Here is a 14,735-nt window from a genome sequence, read left to right as displayed (position 1 = left end):
GCCTTAAGGCCATCCAGCGATTCCTCGGATTCGCAAACTATTATAGACAGTTCATCCCGCATTACTCCACCCTTGTGGCACCAATTGTAGCCCTAACCAAGAAGGGGGCTAACCCGAAATCTTGGCCGCCCCAGGCCGAGAAGGCCTTCAGCGCTCTTAAGTCTGCCTTTGCCACCGCCCCAGTTCTGTCCAGACCGGATCCTACTAAGCCGTTCTACCTGGAAGTAGACGCTTCCTCTGTTGGTGCTGGTGCTTTGCTCATGCAAAAGACTACGAGAGGCAAGTCGGTTACTTGCGGGTTTTTCTATAAGACTTTCTCTCCCGCTGAAAGAAATTATTCTATTGGGGATAGAGAATTACTCGCCATCAAGCTGGCCTTGGAAGAGTGGCGGCATTTACTGGAAGGATCGGTACATCCCGTGAACATCTACACGGATCATAAAAATTTATCTTACCTCCAGTTTGCTCAGAGACTAAATCCCCGCCAAGCTCGCTGGTCTCTATTTTTTGCCAGATTTAACTTCCGGATCCACTTTAGTCCAGCGAGCAAGAACCTCAGGGCCGATGCCCTCTCTCGTTCGTCTGATGTCACAGGAGAGGAAGTCAAGCCACAGCACATTGTGCCCCCGGAATGTCTGGTCACCGTGGCACCTATAGACTTGCGTAACCTCCCTCCCGGAAAGACCTATGTTTCTCCCCGTCTTCGCCTAAAGGTTCTTAAGTGGGGACATTCTTCTCTTCTCGCAGGACATCCTGGCGTCCGAAAGACTCTACAACTTATCTCCAGGAGATATTGGTGGCCATCCTTGGAGAAGGACATCTCTGAATTTGTACAGTCCTGCTCTGTATGTGCCAGAGACAAAACCCCTCGCCAAAGACCCGCCGGCTTTCTCCAGCCACTTCCCATACCAGAGACCCCTTGGTCCAATATCGCGATGGACTTTGTTACGGACCTACCACCATCTCACGGGAAAACGATTTGGGTCGTCGTAGATCGCTTCTCGAAGATGGCGCACTTCATCCCGTTGCCAGCCTTACCATCCGCACCTCAGTTGGCCAAGCATTTCCTCCGACACATCTTCCGGTTACACGGCCTGCCTTCACATATTGTCTCCGATAGAGGAGTCCAGTTTGTGTCCAAGTTCTGGAGGGCTCTCTGTGGACGGCTTAAAATCAAGCTGGATTTCTCTTCTTCATACCACCCCCAAACCAACGGACAAGTAGAGCGGGTCAATCAAATCTTGGGCGACTACCTTCGCCACTTTGTTTCCTCCCGTCAAGACGATTGGGTCGACCTCCTCCCGTGGGCGGAGTTCTCCTATAACCACAAAGACTCTTCCGCCACCAACAAGTCTCCCTTCTTCGTGGTTTACGGTCGTCATCCTCTGCCTCCTCTGCCGTTATCCTCCTCCTCCGGTGTACCTGCAGTGGATGACCTGGTGCAAGACTTTTCTGCCATCTGGCGTGAGACGCGCCTGTCCCTCTTACAGGCCTCATCCCGCATGAAAATCCAAGCAGACAAGAAACATCGGTCTCCTCCTGTCCTGGTTCCTGGGGACAGAGTTTGGCTCTCCTCCAAGTACGTCCGCTTCAGGGTTCCTAGTTACAAGCTTGGTCCTCGTTATTTGGGACCCTACAAGGTCAAGAAGAGGATCAATCCTGTGTGTTACCAACTCCATCTCCCTCCCTCCCTTAAAATTCCCAACTGTTTTCATGTCTCCCTCCTCAAGCCTGCGGTCTTTAATCGCTTTTCCCCCAAGAATCTTCCTCCCACGCCTGTATCCGGTACCTCGGATGTCTTCTCCGTTCAGGAGATATTGGCCTCTAAATTGGTCAGGGGGAGAAGATATTTTTTGGTGGACTGGGAGGGCTGCGGTCCTGAAGAGAGATCCTGGGAGCCAGAGGAGAATATCTTGGACCGTAACCTCATCCTCAGGTTTCTGGGTACCAAAAAGAGGGGGAGACCAAAGGGGGGGGTACTGTAACACTGAGCGCTCCGGTCCCTGCTTCTGGACCGGAGCGCTCGCAGCGTTCGTTCCAGATCCACTCACCTGTGCCCGCTCCGGCTCCCTCCTCCGCTCCCCGCTCACATGGTTCCCGGAGCGCGCGCCCCTGCACCATAGGGCGCGCGTGCGCAGGTCGTTTGAAATTTAAGGGGCCTGTGCACCAGTAATTGGTGCCTGGTCCAAACCTCCCTTCCTGTTTCCTGTGACCTGTTTCCTGTGACCTGTTGCCTTGTTGCCTTAGTGAAAGCGTTATTTGTGTAATCCTTTGCCTGTTGCCGAACCCTTTGCTAATGACTATCGCCTCTGAACCTGTGCTGCCTGCCCTGACCTTTGCTACGTCTGACTACGCCTCTGCCTGTCCCTTTTGTACTACGCCTATATCAGCAGTCGGTGAGGTTGAACCGCTACCAGAGGACACGACCTGGTAGTTACCGCCGCAGCAAGCCCATCCCGCCTTGCGGCGGGCTCTGGTGAAAACCAGTAACTACTTAGAACCGATCCTCCGGTACGGTCCACGCCAATCCCTCACTGACACAGCGGATCCACTCCCTGCACCGCTCCTGCTACCAGTCCGGACCCTGACAACACCCCTGGAACGTTGTTCCCCGCCTCTACAATCTGTTCCGGACTTCCGTGTCATGTTCTCCAACTCCGACCGTCGAATCTCCTACGCAAGAAGCACGTTTGAAACCCACTACTCGTCTCTTTGCTGCACTTCTGTCCCTCCACCAGGTACCTATGTACACCTTCTCATAACATACACGATCCATGAACTGCCCTTATTCTTACGCCACAGCGCTACTGCGCACACCCTGAACTTCCACACGAACTGCCATGTCTTTGCAGGTATTATCATTGAATGCTAAGGGGCTCAACCACCCCGTAAAACGCTTCTCAATGTGGAAGGAAGCCAAATCGCATAAAGCTGACATCCTGGCTATCCAGGAGACCCATTTTAAGCTAGGCTCCACGCCTCGCTGTACACACCAGGACTACCCTCATGTCTTCATGGCTAATTCCCCCAAAAAAAAACGAGGTGTCCTACTGGCGGTTAACAACTCTGTGACTTTCACCTACTCTCGGGTGGTGGAAGATACAGACGGGAGATATATTATTTTGAATTGTGTTATTGATGATTTTCTATATACCTTTGTAAACGTATATGCCCCCAACCGACATCAGCTCAAATTCCTGAAAAAATTATTCGCCAAAATTCGTAAACTCACAGTAGGCAAGTTGATTTTATGCGGAGATTTTAACCTTGTAGCAGATCCAGCCATGGACACATCTTCCGGTGGCAAAGCCTCCTCCACATCCATGGAGGCTCTCCTATATGCGGAAAATCTACATGACATCTGGAGATACCAACATGCGGAGGAGAGGGACTACACCTTCTTCTCGGCTTGCCATCTAACTTACTCCAGAATTGATATGTTTCTAATTGACTCAGCGACTCTGCCTTTGGTGCTAAACACTTCCATTTCTCCCATCACGTGGTCTGACCACGCCGCCATACATATGCCCATTTCCACCTCAGCTTCTCCGTCCTCTTCCTACATATGGAGATGCAACAACGCAATTCTATCCGACCCTGACTCCCTCAAACACCTCCAAACCCGACTCAGAGAATTCTTCCAACACAATGCCGCCCCTGACATAAACCCTTTCACGCTTTGGAATGCCCATAAGGCCTATATAAGAGGTATTCTCATTCAGCTAGCATCCAGACTAAAAAAGAAATTCCAAAAATCCCTTCAGGACACTCTCGAGGAAATCAAAGTCCTAGAAGAGACCAACAAACAAAATCCCTCCCAGACACTGTCCTCCAAACTCTCCGCCTTAAGGATGGAGCTTTGCAGGCTTCTGCTGGTTAACCATGATAGAATGTTGGCAAGGCTTCGCCTCCAATACTATTCGGCTCACAACAAGGCAGGAAAGTTCCTAGCTTCCAGGCTTAAAGCCAGGAGGATTAAATCAAAGATAGCATTTGTAACTCACCCCCACACAGGCAAAAAACACACCCACCCTCAACAGATCACGGACGCTTTCGCCGATTATTACGGATCCTTGTACAATCTGCAAGACGACACAGCAACGCACAACCCAACGCCATCCGATATTCACACCTTCCTGAGCCGCATGAACTTACCCACTCTTACAAGTGAGGACCTCGCGGCCCTCAATGCCCCTTTTACACCACTGGAACTATCGCAGACAATCAAATGCCTACCCTTAAACAAATCTCCAGGCCCAGACGGTCTTACCAATGAGTACTTCCGCTCACTCCATGACATTCTGTCACCCCATATGCTGTCGACGTTTTCCTCTGCCGTATCCCTGGGCACCTTCCCACAAGAGATGCTCCAGGCTAACATCATAACCCTACCTAAACCTGGCAAACCCCCAACCGCCCCAGCAAACTTTAGACCTATCTCCCTGTTAAACAATGACGTCAAGCTGTACGCTAAAATCATTGCCAACCGCATAGCACAGATTCTGCCTACATTGCTAGGGGGGACCAGATGGGCTTCGTCCGAGGAAGACAAGCCCCTGACGCGACCAGGAGGGTGATCAATCTAATGCACCATGCCGAAAATTCCAAAACGCATTCTCTGCTTCTTTCCATAGACGCAGAGAAGGCGTTTGATCGCATTCACTGGGGCTACATGGAGGAAGTTCTACGTAAGTTTGGGTTCTCAGGACCGATCCTAACCGCCATATTAGCTCTCTATTCCTCCCCATCAGCCAAAGTGCTCTCAGCCGGCATGCTCTCAAAAACTTTTGATATCACGAATGGTACGCGTCAGGGTTGCCGTTATCGCCACTCATCTTTAACCTGCTAATTGAGCCACTGGCAGAACTGCTACGCACTTCCCCCATGGTTTCGGGCTTCAAATTTGGTTCCTCTGCACATGTTATCACCCTATTTGCGGACGACGTCATCCTGAGTTTGACGAATCCCATAGTGTCCCTCCCAGCAGCCCACCAAATTCTACAGGACTTTAGCAATGTGTCCTTTTATAAAGTAAATTTCGGAAAATCTGTAATCTTGGGCATGAACATACCTGAACACACTCAGAAGCATCTCCAAACACAACTCCCTTATACATGGACATCTCAATCGCTTAAATATCTAGGGATCCAGTTGGCGTTTCCCACGTCCAATCTACTCCCTTCCAACATGAAACCCCTACTCTCCACTATAGCAGCAGACACGAATAATATCAAATCATCCGAATTATCTTGAGTGGGTCGGATCGCAGCATTTAAGATGATCTGCCTTCCAAAGATCTTATATACCTTCCGTACCCTCCCGGTACATATTACAAAGGCCTACCTCGTATCCCAATCTAAAATCCTACGCACGTTCACATGGCAGAAGAAAAGAGCCAGATGCTCACATTCACATATGGTACGCCACAAAAGGGTGGGTGGTCTAGGATTCCCGGACATAACAGACTACTACCACGCGACGAGGTTGACCCCCCCTCAAATATTGGTTCTCCACAACACATCGCCTCCCCTGGATACCAATAGAAGTGGCGTTGACACACACATCAGACCTTAGTCTGCTACTAATTGCTGATACATGGAAACCTCTAGATCTGAGGACATTGCCTATCACCTCCCAAGCGTCGCTGCGTTCTTGGCACCTCCTTGTCAATCAGAAATCCACACTCCCAACAGACATATCAATCCCTATACCCATGAAGGTACTTAATATTCTCCTCCCGTATACAGCAACAACCATGTTCACGGCCGCCGACATCCTGGAAGTATCCTAATTATACCAACACAACTCACTTAAATCCTTCCACGCTCTTCAACTAGAATTCCAACTCCCTCATAAAGCCATGTTCTCATATAACGCCATTGCCAGTTTTTTACGCAAATATCCCTTGCCCCACTTACAGCTCCTAACTCCCCTATGGAAATATCTTATGAATACAGAATCTCCAGTGAAGGGTATTTCCCTTTTTTACAACTTCTTGGGATACAAAACCTCTTTCCAGAAAACCCCACACATGGTCAAATGGGAGGGAGAATTTCAGACACCCTACTCGGAAAACCAATGGAAAATAGCAATTCAAACCTCCTACACTGCATCTCGCTGCGTAAATCACTGGGAGCAAATGCAAAAACTCCTAACCAGATGGTACCTTACACCATATCGCCTATCTAAAATTTTCCAATCTCAAAGCCCACTTTGCTGGCGAAATTGTGACCAAGTAGGCACGATCTCCCATGTCTTTTGGTCGTGCAAAAGCTTAACCAGCTTCTGGAGGAGGGTGTTTGAGATTCTTTCTGAGACCACGGGTATACTCACCAAACCCACCATGGCCATGGCCCTGCTGAACCTGGGGCTACATAACATACCCCCAAATATGAGAACGGTCTGTTTTCATGTGCTAGTTGCTGCCAGGACACTTATTGCAAAACACTGGAAGCAGGCCATAATTCCCTCCCACCTAGAAGTGATTAGAATGGTTAACTTTCAGTTCTCCATGGAGAAGGCCCACGCCTACTCGACCCATAGTGGAACCAAACTCCACTCTGCTTGGCACAGCTGGACCAATAGCAAATATTATACCCCAATCCCATGACCGGAATAGAACTCTCCTGATGAGTTAGGTATAACATGTGGAATGACACTGAACAGTTGTATACATGTTTACGTTTACTTTTGAAATGTTTAATTTTCACGATGTTTGAGTTCTGAAGACTCTATCCTTGTATGTTTGTTCTGAAACGTTGAACCTACGACAACTTTTGTAATTTGTTGTATTGTTTTAAAACGAATAAAAACCTATTGCAAGTAAGATAATTAGCTTTTGCATGTTGTAGGCATATTTTTGTAACTATGAATTGTGTGATGTGCGTGATGTGTATAGGGAAAAAAGCATTGAGGAGAGTTAGGCCTCTAGGAGAAGTAGAAATATATGTAACTGTTTGTAATGTTGGTAATTATTGCCTATGTCAACAGGTGGATTGTATCAGTTGTGGATATTTTTAACTGATTAATGACAAATGTTCCCATACATGTGTAATAATATCTCTCACCCACAGGGGGTTTAGTGAGCTTTGAAGTTGTGTGTAAAGATGGCTTCCGCGTATCCAATTGACCATGTGGTTTTGGAGGGAAGTGCAACCATGTCTTGCTGATATCACTCACAACCTTTGAGTGGTCAACAGGAATATTTACATCCTGTGGGTGGTCTCTGGTCTACAGGGCTATAAATAGAGTCTCTAGCATGGGGGAAGAGAGGTTTGTTTTGAGAAGTTTGTTTTTTGGAGCTGTGGAAGGAAAGCATGCAGCAAAAAAACTCCTCAAAATTGCGATAGGTTGTCAGGAAATCATATGCGTAATTTATGCTCCTAGAATGCCTGAAGGTGCTACTTGGATGTTAGGCCTCTGTATGCGGCTAGGCTGTAAAAAAAAAGTCTCACACATGTGGTATCGACATACTCAGGAGGAGTAGATGGATGTATTTTGGGGTGTAGTTGCAAGCATACATATGCTGTGTAAGAGAAATAACCTGTTAATATGACAATTTGTAAAAAAAAAAAAAAAATCTTCATTTTGCAAAGAATTGGTGGGAAAAAATTACAGCTTCAAAAAACTCACCGTGCCTCTTATTAAATACCTTGGAATGTCTACTTTCCAAAAAGGGGTCATTTGGGGGGTATTTGTACTTTCCTGGCTTGCTAGTGTCTCAAGAAAAGAGATAGGCCTTCAGTACATCAGGTGTGATCAGGTGTGATCAATTTTCAATGATTAGCGCCATAGCCTGTGAACTCTATAACTTTCACAAAGACCAAATAATATACACTTATTTGGGTTATTTTTTTACCAAAAGTAAGCAGTATAAATTTTGGCCAAAGTTTGTGAAGAAAAATTTCTAATTTGCAAAATTTTATGACAGAAACAAAGAAAAATGTGTTTTTTCACAATATTTTCAGTCATTTTTTTATTTATAGCACAAATAATAAAAAAACCCAGTAGTGATTTAATACCACCAAAAGAAAGCACTATTTGTGTGAAAAAAGAACAATATTTTTTTATGGGTACAGTGTTGCATGACTGAGTAATTGTCATTCAAAGTGTGAGAGTGCTGAAAGCTGAAAATCGGTTTGGGCAGGAAGGGGGCGAAAGTGCACAGTAGGCACGTGGTTAAAATAATGTTGCAGCCTCCAGGGACTTTGTCTTATTGACCAGAACATATGGGAGTCGAAAAGGAATTTTTTCCTCCCATTTGCAATACGGGGGGTTTATTTCACTCTTTCCTGAAGAAAGGCTTTAAGAGCTATTGTGAATTCTATCAAATCAGGTGGAATGTGTTGCTATAGATATTTTATGATTTTATAGCAAATGTTTTTGTTAGTTTGATTCTGTGTTAAGAAGCTAGCCCCCCCCCCCCCCCCGCCATTGATATGCAAATATACCAGTTCCATTGGTTTAGGAGCTTAACAGAGGAACAAGAAGTATAGGGAGGTGGTGTTTAGGACTTTTGAAACAAGGGTGTGTTCAGACAGAGAGTTGTTTTTGGAACACAAAAGGAACAACGTGTCTGCTTTAGACTTGTTCTGAGGATTTTGGAGAAAGCAGCCCATCTCCATAATAAGAAGTTGAATAACTGTTTAGGATATGTTTAGCATACACATTGTATATGCTCAAGATAATTAGCTTTTGCATGTTGTAGGCATATTTTTGTAACTATGAATTGTGTGATGTGCGTGATGTGTATAGGGAAAAAAGCATTGAGGAAAGTTAGGCCTCTATGAGAAGTAGAAATATATGTAACTGTTTGTAATGTTGGTAATTATTGCCTATATCAACAGGTGGATTGTATCAGTTGTGGATATTTTTAACTGATTAATGACAAATGTTCCCATACATGTGTAATAATATCTCTCACCCACAGGGGGTTTAGTGAGCTTTGAAGTTGTGTGTAAAGATGGCTGCCGCATATCCAATTGACCATGTGGTTTTGGGGGGAAGTGCAACCATGTCTTGCTGATATCACTCACAACCTTTGAGTGGTCAACAGGAATATTTACATCCTGTAGGTGGTCTCTGGTCTACAGGGCTATAAATAGAGTCTCTAGCATGGGGGAAGAGAGGTTTGTTTTTTGGAGCTGTGGAAGGAAATCATGCAGCAAAAAAACTCCTCACTGTCCTGTTCCAGATATTGAGTGCAAGCTGTTGTCAGAGTTAAGTATTATTTGACCTTTCCTTGGGATATTGGAAATAAGAGTGTATGTTTGAGTCTTGTTAATGTTTATGGTAACTTTTAAGTGTAAGAACATTGTATTTTGATGTCCGAAAAAGTTTTGTTTTATGCTTTTTATAAAAACTGCTCTTGGTGTGTCTGTTGATTTTAAATATTCACTAGATATTTTGGTGACTGTCCAGTATGCCTTCATTATAAGTTTTGTTGTTCCCACATTTGTTACAGGCAGGTTTTATGTTGAAATAAAAAACAGAATCTTTTTTTTTCAAAGACAACTACCACACATAATGTACAGTGGCTGGACTGTATATAAGCAGATTGGTAAGACTGCAATGTAAGAGGGAGAGATAAGACAGGTTTCAACTCAAATACAAAACATTTTATCTGAGACAATAGACAAAAATATTGTTGCTTGCTGGTGCACAGAAATAGGGCCTGCAGAAAACATTAGACATTTTCTGGTGCACTGAAATAGCTTGCAAACCTGGAAACACAAAGCAGGGTTTGCCCTTGAGCAAACATCTGAAATTTGGCAGAAGAGATGCAGTGCCTTTACATTGCCAAAGCATTAAAATAGGTTCCAATCGGTTTGATACTACACGGTGCGGGATTTACCCTGGTGCAACTATTGGAAATTTAGCAGCTGAGGAGAAGCTGCAGAAACATTGCATGTGGCATCTTTACTTTGTTGAAGCACTGTTCACTGTTCAAGCTCTGCTCAGTGCTCTCACCTGGACACCCAATAGTCCATTGGGTTCTCACTTCTAAGAGTGTCTGCATTAGCCCTTGACCCACTGTAGTGAGCATCATATGATTAAGGAACTGCCTGTGATTGGGGACACTGAGGGCAATACTGTCTTTATTAGAATCACCCCGTTCACATAAAACTCCTGGAGTTGAGAAAAGAGAAAGGTGATGCATCCCCTTTAAAGCCTGCTCCCCATCTCCCTCTCACCACCAGCAGCCAAACACTACTCCTCTTCAAATTCTTCTTCTGACTCCTACTGCTTGTGCCTCACAGTGATGAAGGCAGTTGGCAAAGTATCCTGCTGGTCCTTGAAACTGCAGCAAGTCCTTCCCTTCCTCCTTGTGCTGTGCCCCCACTGCCCACGCTATCAGTCCCTGAAGTGTCTGCACAATAAGGCACATAAGAAGGATTGTATCACTAATCCCTGCCTCATTGTCATTGTTCTGGGTACCATCTTCAAGAATTGCCTAGATCTCACAGGTAATCACAGATGGCATTGATGCCATCTCTCCTAACTTCCCCGATGTACACTGGCAAATGTCTGCTTGTAAATAACCCTTTTATAGGGAGTAGGATGGCACATAACAAAGCCCTTAATATTAGCCTTTCTAACCTAAAATTACCTAAGTTCAATGGCCAGGAAGTATCATGATCAGGATTATGGTTAGTTGGTTACTACTGTGGCAAAATCACGCATTAGTTTGGTGAGTGCCTGAATCATGGGTCTTGATCTTGAATCCATGTTAGACTAGCACCCAAACATCATCTCTAAACTGACCAAATGCAAATATCGTGTGGCAAGCTTATGATGATATGCCCACTGTTTTTTTGCTTTTTTGGGCAGGAAGGTGAACCCCCTTAAATGTTTTTTAAATGAAAAATCTTTATCTACATAGCAGTTGTTGCACAGGCAACAATTATATTTAAGAATGAGGCATGCCGTATATCTTAATTAACAGCAAAAAAGAAAGCATTTCCATTTGAAAAGTGTCACAGGCTGTATACATAGCCCGTGCCAAATTACTGACTGTTTTTTTTTTTTTTATCAGCCTAGGAAATTATTATTTTATCCAGTTGTTCTGTATCATAAAGCCATTTAATGCATCAAATACATTCATGGCATTTCTATTTAATGGCTGTCCACCCATCAGTGGAAGGTGCAGCTTAAATCTGTGTAGCTTTGAATCATCTCAAGACATTTCTGACACCTGGGAAAAATTAAACTAGCAATAGAGAAATGTGTTCACCTAATTATGACAATCGCTGGTGCAGGCCATGACAGGTTTAAAAAAAGTCATTTTGATGCTATGCTGAGGGCTTGTTTTATTATTTTACAGCTACAGAGATGAGCTGTGATATCTTATTTACATTTGAGCAAGAAAACACTGCCTCCCTTTTTGTGTTTCCCTTTTTAGATTTGTCACAAATCTTATTAAATAGGTTAATTTAATATCATACACATACCAGTAAAGTTCACATTTAAAATGACTCATGAACAGTGCTGTGAAAATATATCTGGCTACTCTTTTTTCTAATAGAAACTAAATACCAAATTATGTACAAAGAAAAAAAAAAAAGGTATAGCTATATTCCTTGTACATCGTTTGTTTATTGAAGTGAGTGAAACCTCTCCTAGTGTTATGAAATATGTAATCCCATAAACATTAACAAAAGTGTATAACACACCAAACATTACTATATCTGCAAAAACATAGTCAAAAACAGTGCAATACATTACTGTCATCAAATTCCAAACGTGCAAAAAAAGAAGATTATATATAATCCCTCCAAGGTGAGAAAATAAACTGCATCCAAGCTTGATCTCACCATATCTCTTCAAAGCGATGCTTCCTAATTTGCCACATTCCCTAAGTGCATCCAAGAAATTCCCTCACCATTAGAGTGCAACTCACCCTTGATATAGGACATTCAAAGTCATCATCGAATTTACACACATTTATGATGTATAGCAGGGTTATTGAATTAAAATAGGTCCATTCAGTAATATTTTCTTTCAGCAGAGGTCCGAATATAATGTCGTAACCTGTGGCGCATTTTCGCATGTGTCAAAACGCATGTTACTGCAGCACCATGTGGCTTGGTGCGGTGCAATTTTGAAAAAAAAAAAGGTCAAGGACTTCTTTCTCCTGGTTTCTTGTGGGTAGTGCAGCCCGTGAAAAAGGACTGACCTACCCACGACGTGTGCACCTAATGCACATGCATAGATCTGAACACATTCTTACATCAGTGTCCTCAGTCCCCGCACATCAGAGTCCCCTCCCTCTTCACATCAAGATTCCCTCTTGATGAGTATCCTCGGGTGCACCTTTACATCCTGCCACTCCACCCCGTTCACAGTACTATTTTCACACTTCCTTGACATCAACTGCCCGACAGTTCTATCCTCTGCCTCTATTTACATTATCCCCCATATTACTGTCCTCAGCACCCCCCCCACCTTACTGTTCTCAGCCCCCTTCAAATTACTGTCCTCATTGCCCCCCATATTACATTTCTCAGCCCCCCCACATTACAGTCCTCAGCCCCCCATTACAGTCCTCAGTCCCCCACTTTAATGTCCACATTGCAGTCATCAGTCCCCCCACATTACAGTCCTCGACTCCCACTTTAATGTCCACAACTCCCCCACTTTGTCCTCACTACCCCCACATTACAGTCCTCAGCCCCGCACTTTGTTGTCATCAGCCCCCCCTCCCCCATATCACTGTCCTCAGCACACATTTCTCAGCTCCTTTTCAGCCTCACATTAGTGTCCTCACCCCCTTTAACTTCGCCCGTTCCCTCACTCTCTTACCTTACACAGACCAAAGATCAGACGGAGGCGCAGCATGTCTGGATGGAGGGCGGGTATTGCAAGTTAGTGATTAGCTGCTAGGACCGCCCTTCATCCTAGCAGCAAATAACCTGCCTGAAAACCTCAGGCAGCTCCGCCCTCCATCCAGAACTGTCCTGCCTCCCGCTGGTGGCTCTGTGAGGATTACAGAGTGACAGCAGGAGGAAAAAAAGGTTCCTAAATAACAGTACTGCAGCAGTCCGAATAGGAATGTCATGCAGTCCGCATTTGGCCCAGGCTCTGCCATTTAGTGATGCCCAATGTATAGCCTTCTTTTGATGTCCTTCACTCCAGGAGACATCACACTCTCCAGATATACAGTATCTCACAAAAGTGAGTACACCCCTCACATTTTTGTAAATATTTTATTATATCTTTTCATGTGACAACACTGAAGAAGTTACACTTTGCTACAATGTAAAGTAGTGATTGTACAGCTTGTATAACAGTGTAAATTTGCTGTCCCCTCAAAATAACTCAATACACAGCCATTAATGTCTAAACCGCTGGCAACAAAAGTGAGTACACCCCTAAGTCAAAATGTCCAAATTGGTCCCAAAGTGTCAATATATTGTGTGGCCACCATTATTTTCCAGCACTGCCTTAACCCTCTTGGACATGGAGTTCACCAGAGCTTCACAGGTTGCCACTGGAGTACTCCTCCATGAGGACATCACGGATCTGGTGGATGTTAGAGACCTTGCGCTCCTTCACTTTCTGTTCACGATATTTAAAGGAATTTTTCATTTTTACTGTTTCACTTTAAGCATCATTAAAATATCTGCTCTTGCAAAAACGATTGTCCCTATACACGTTTTTTGGGCAATAACTTGCGTTTAAGCCTTTAAAATTAGGTCTTTTTTCATGTTCGAGTCCCATAGACTTCAATGGAGTTCACATGTTCTAACCAACTTTTCCCCTATTCGCAGTGTTCTGGTGCGAACCAAACCAAGGGTTGTTCGGCTCATCACTAACGGCAGCACTCATGCACCCCCAGACCATGACACTCCTACCATCATGCTTTACTGCAGGCAAGACACACTTGTCTTTGTACTCCTCACCTGGTTGCCACCACACACGCTTGACACCATCTGAACCAAATATGTTTATCTTGGTCTCATCATCAGACCACCAGACATGGTTCCAGTAATCCATGTCCTTAGTCTGCTTGTCTTCAGCAAACTGTTTCCAGGCTTTCTTGTGCATAATCTTTAGAAGAGGCTTGCTTCTGGGACGACAGCCATTCAGACCAATTTGATGCAGTGTGTGGCGTATGGTCTGAGCACTGACAGGCTGACCCCCCACCCCTTCAACCTCTACAGCAATACTGGCAGCACTCGTGCATCTATTTCCCAAAGACAACCTCTGGATATAAAGCTGAGCACGTGCACACAACTTCTTTGGTCGACCATGGTGAGGCCTGTTCTGAGTGGAACCTGTCCTGTTAAACTGCTGTATGGTCTTGGCCACGATGCAGCAGCTCAGTTTCTGGGTTTTGGCAATCTTCTTATAGCCCATCTCTATGTAGAGCAACAATTATTTTTTTCAGATCCTCAGAGAGTTCTTTGCCATGAGGTACCATGTTGAACTTCCAGTGACCAGTATGAGGGAGTGGGAGCGATAACACCAAATTTAACACACCTGCTCCCCATTTACACCTGGGACCTTGTAACGAGTCACATGACACCAGGGAGGGAAAATGGCTAATTGGGCCCAATTTAGACATTTTCACTTAGGGGTGTACTCACTTTTGTTGCCAGCGGTTTAGACATTAATAGAGAAAGTGTGGGAGTCTCATCAAATATGGCTCAACAACCCGCACTCTAAACATCTCATCTTCTATGGCAGGTACATGGATGACATTAATCATTTGGGATGGGGCTAGCGACAACATT

This window comes from Pelophylax lessonae, assembly GCF_965119305.1.
Source record: "Pelophylax lessonae genome assembly, chromosome: 1".
Taxonomy (NCBI): domain Eukaryota; kingdom Metazoa; phylum Chordata; class Amphibia; order Anura; family Ranidae; genus Pelophylax; species Pelophylax lessonae.
The sequence above is the reverse complement of the archived record's forward strand: the minus strand, read 5'-3'. Positions refer to the sequence as shown.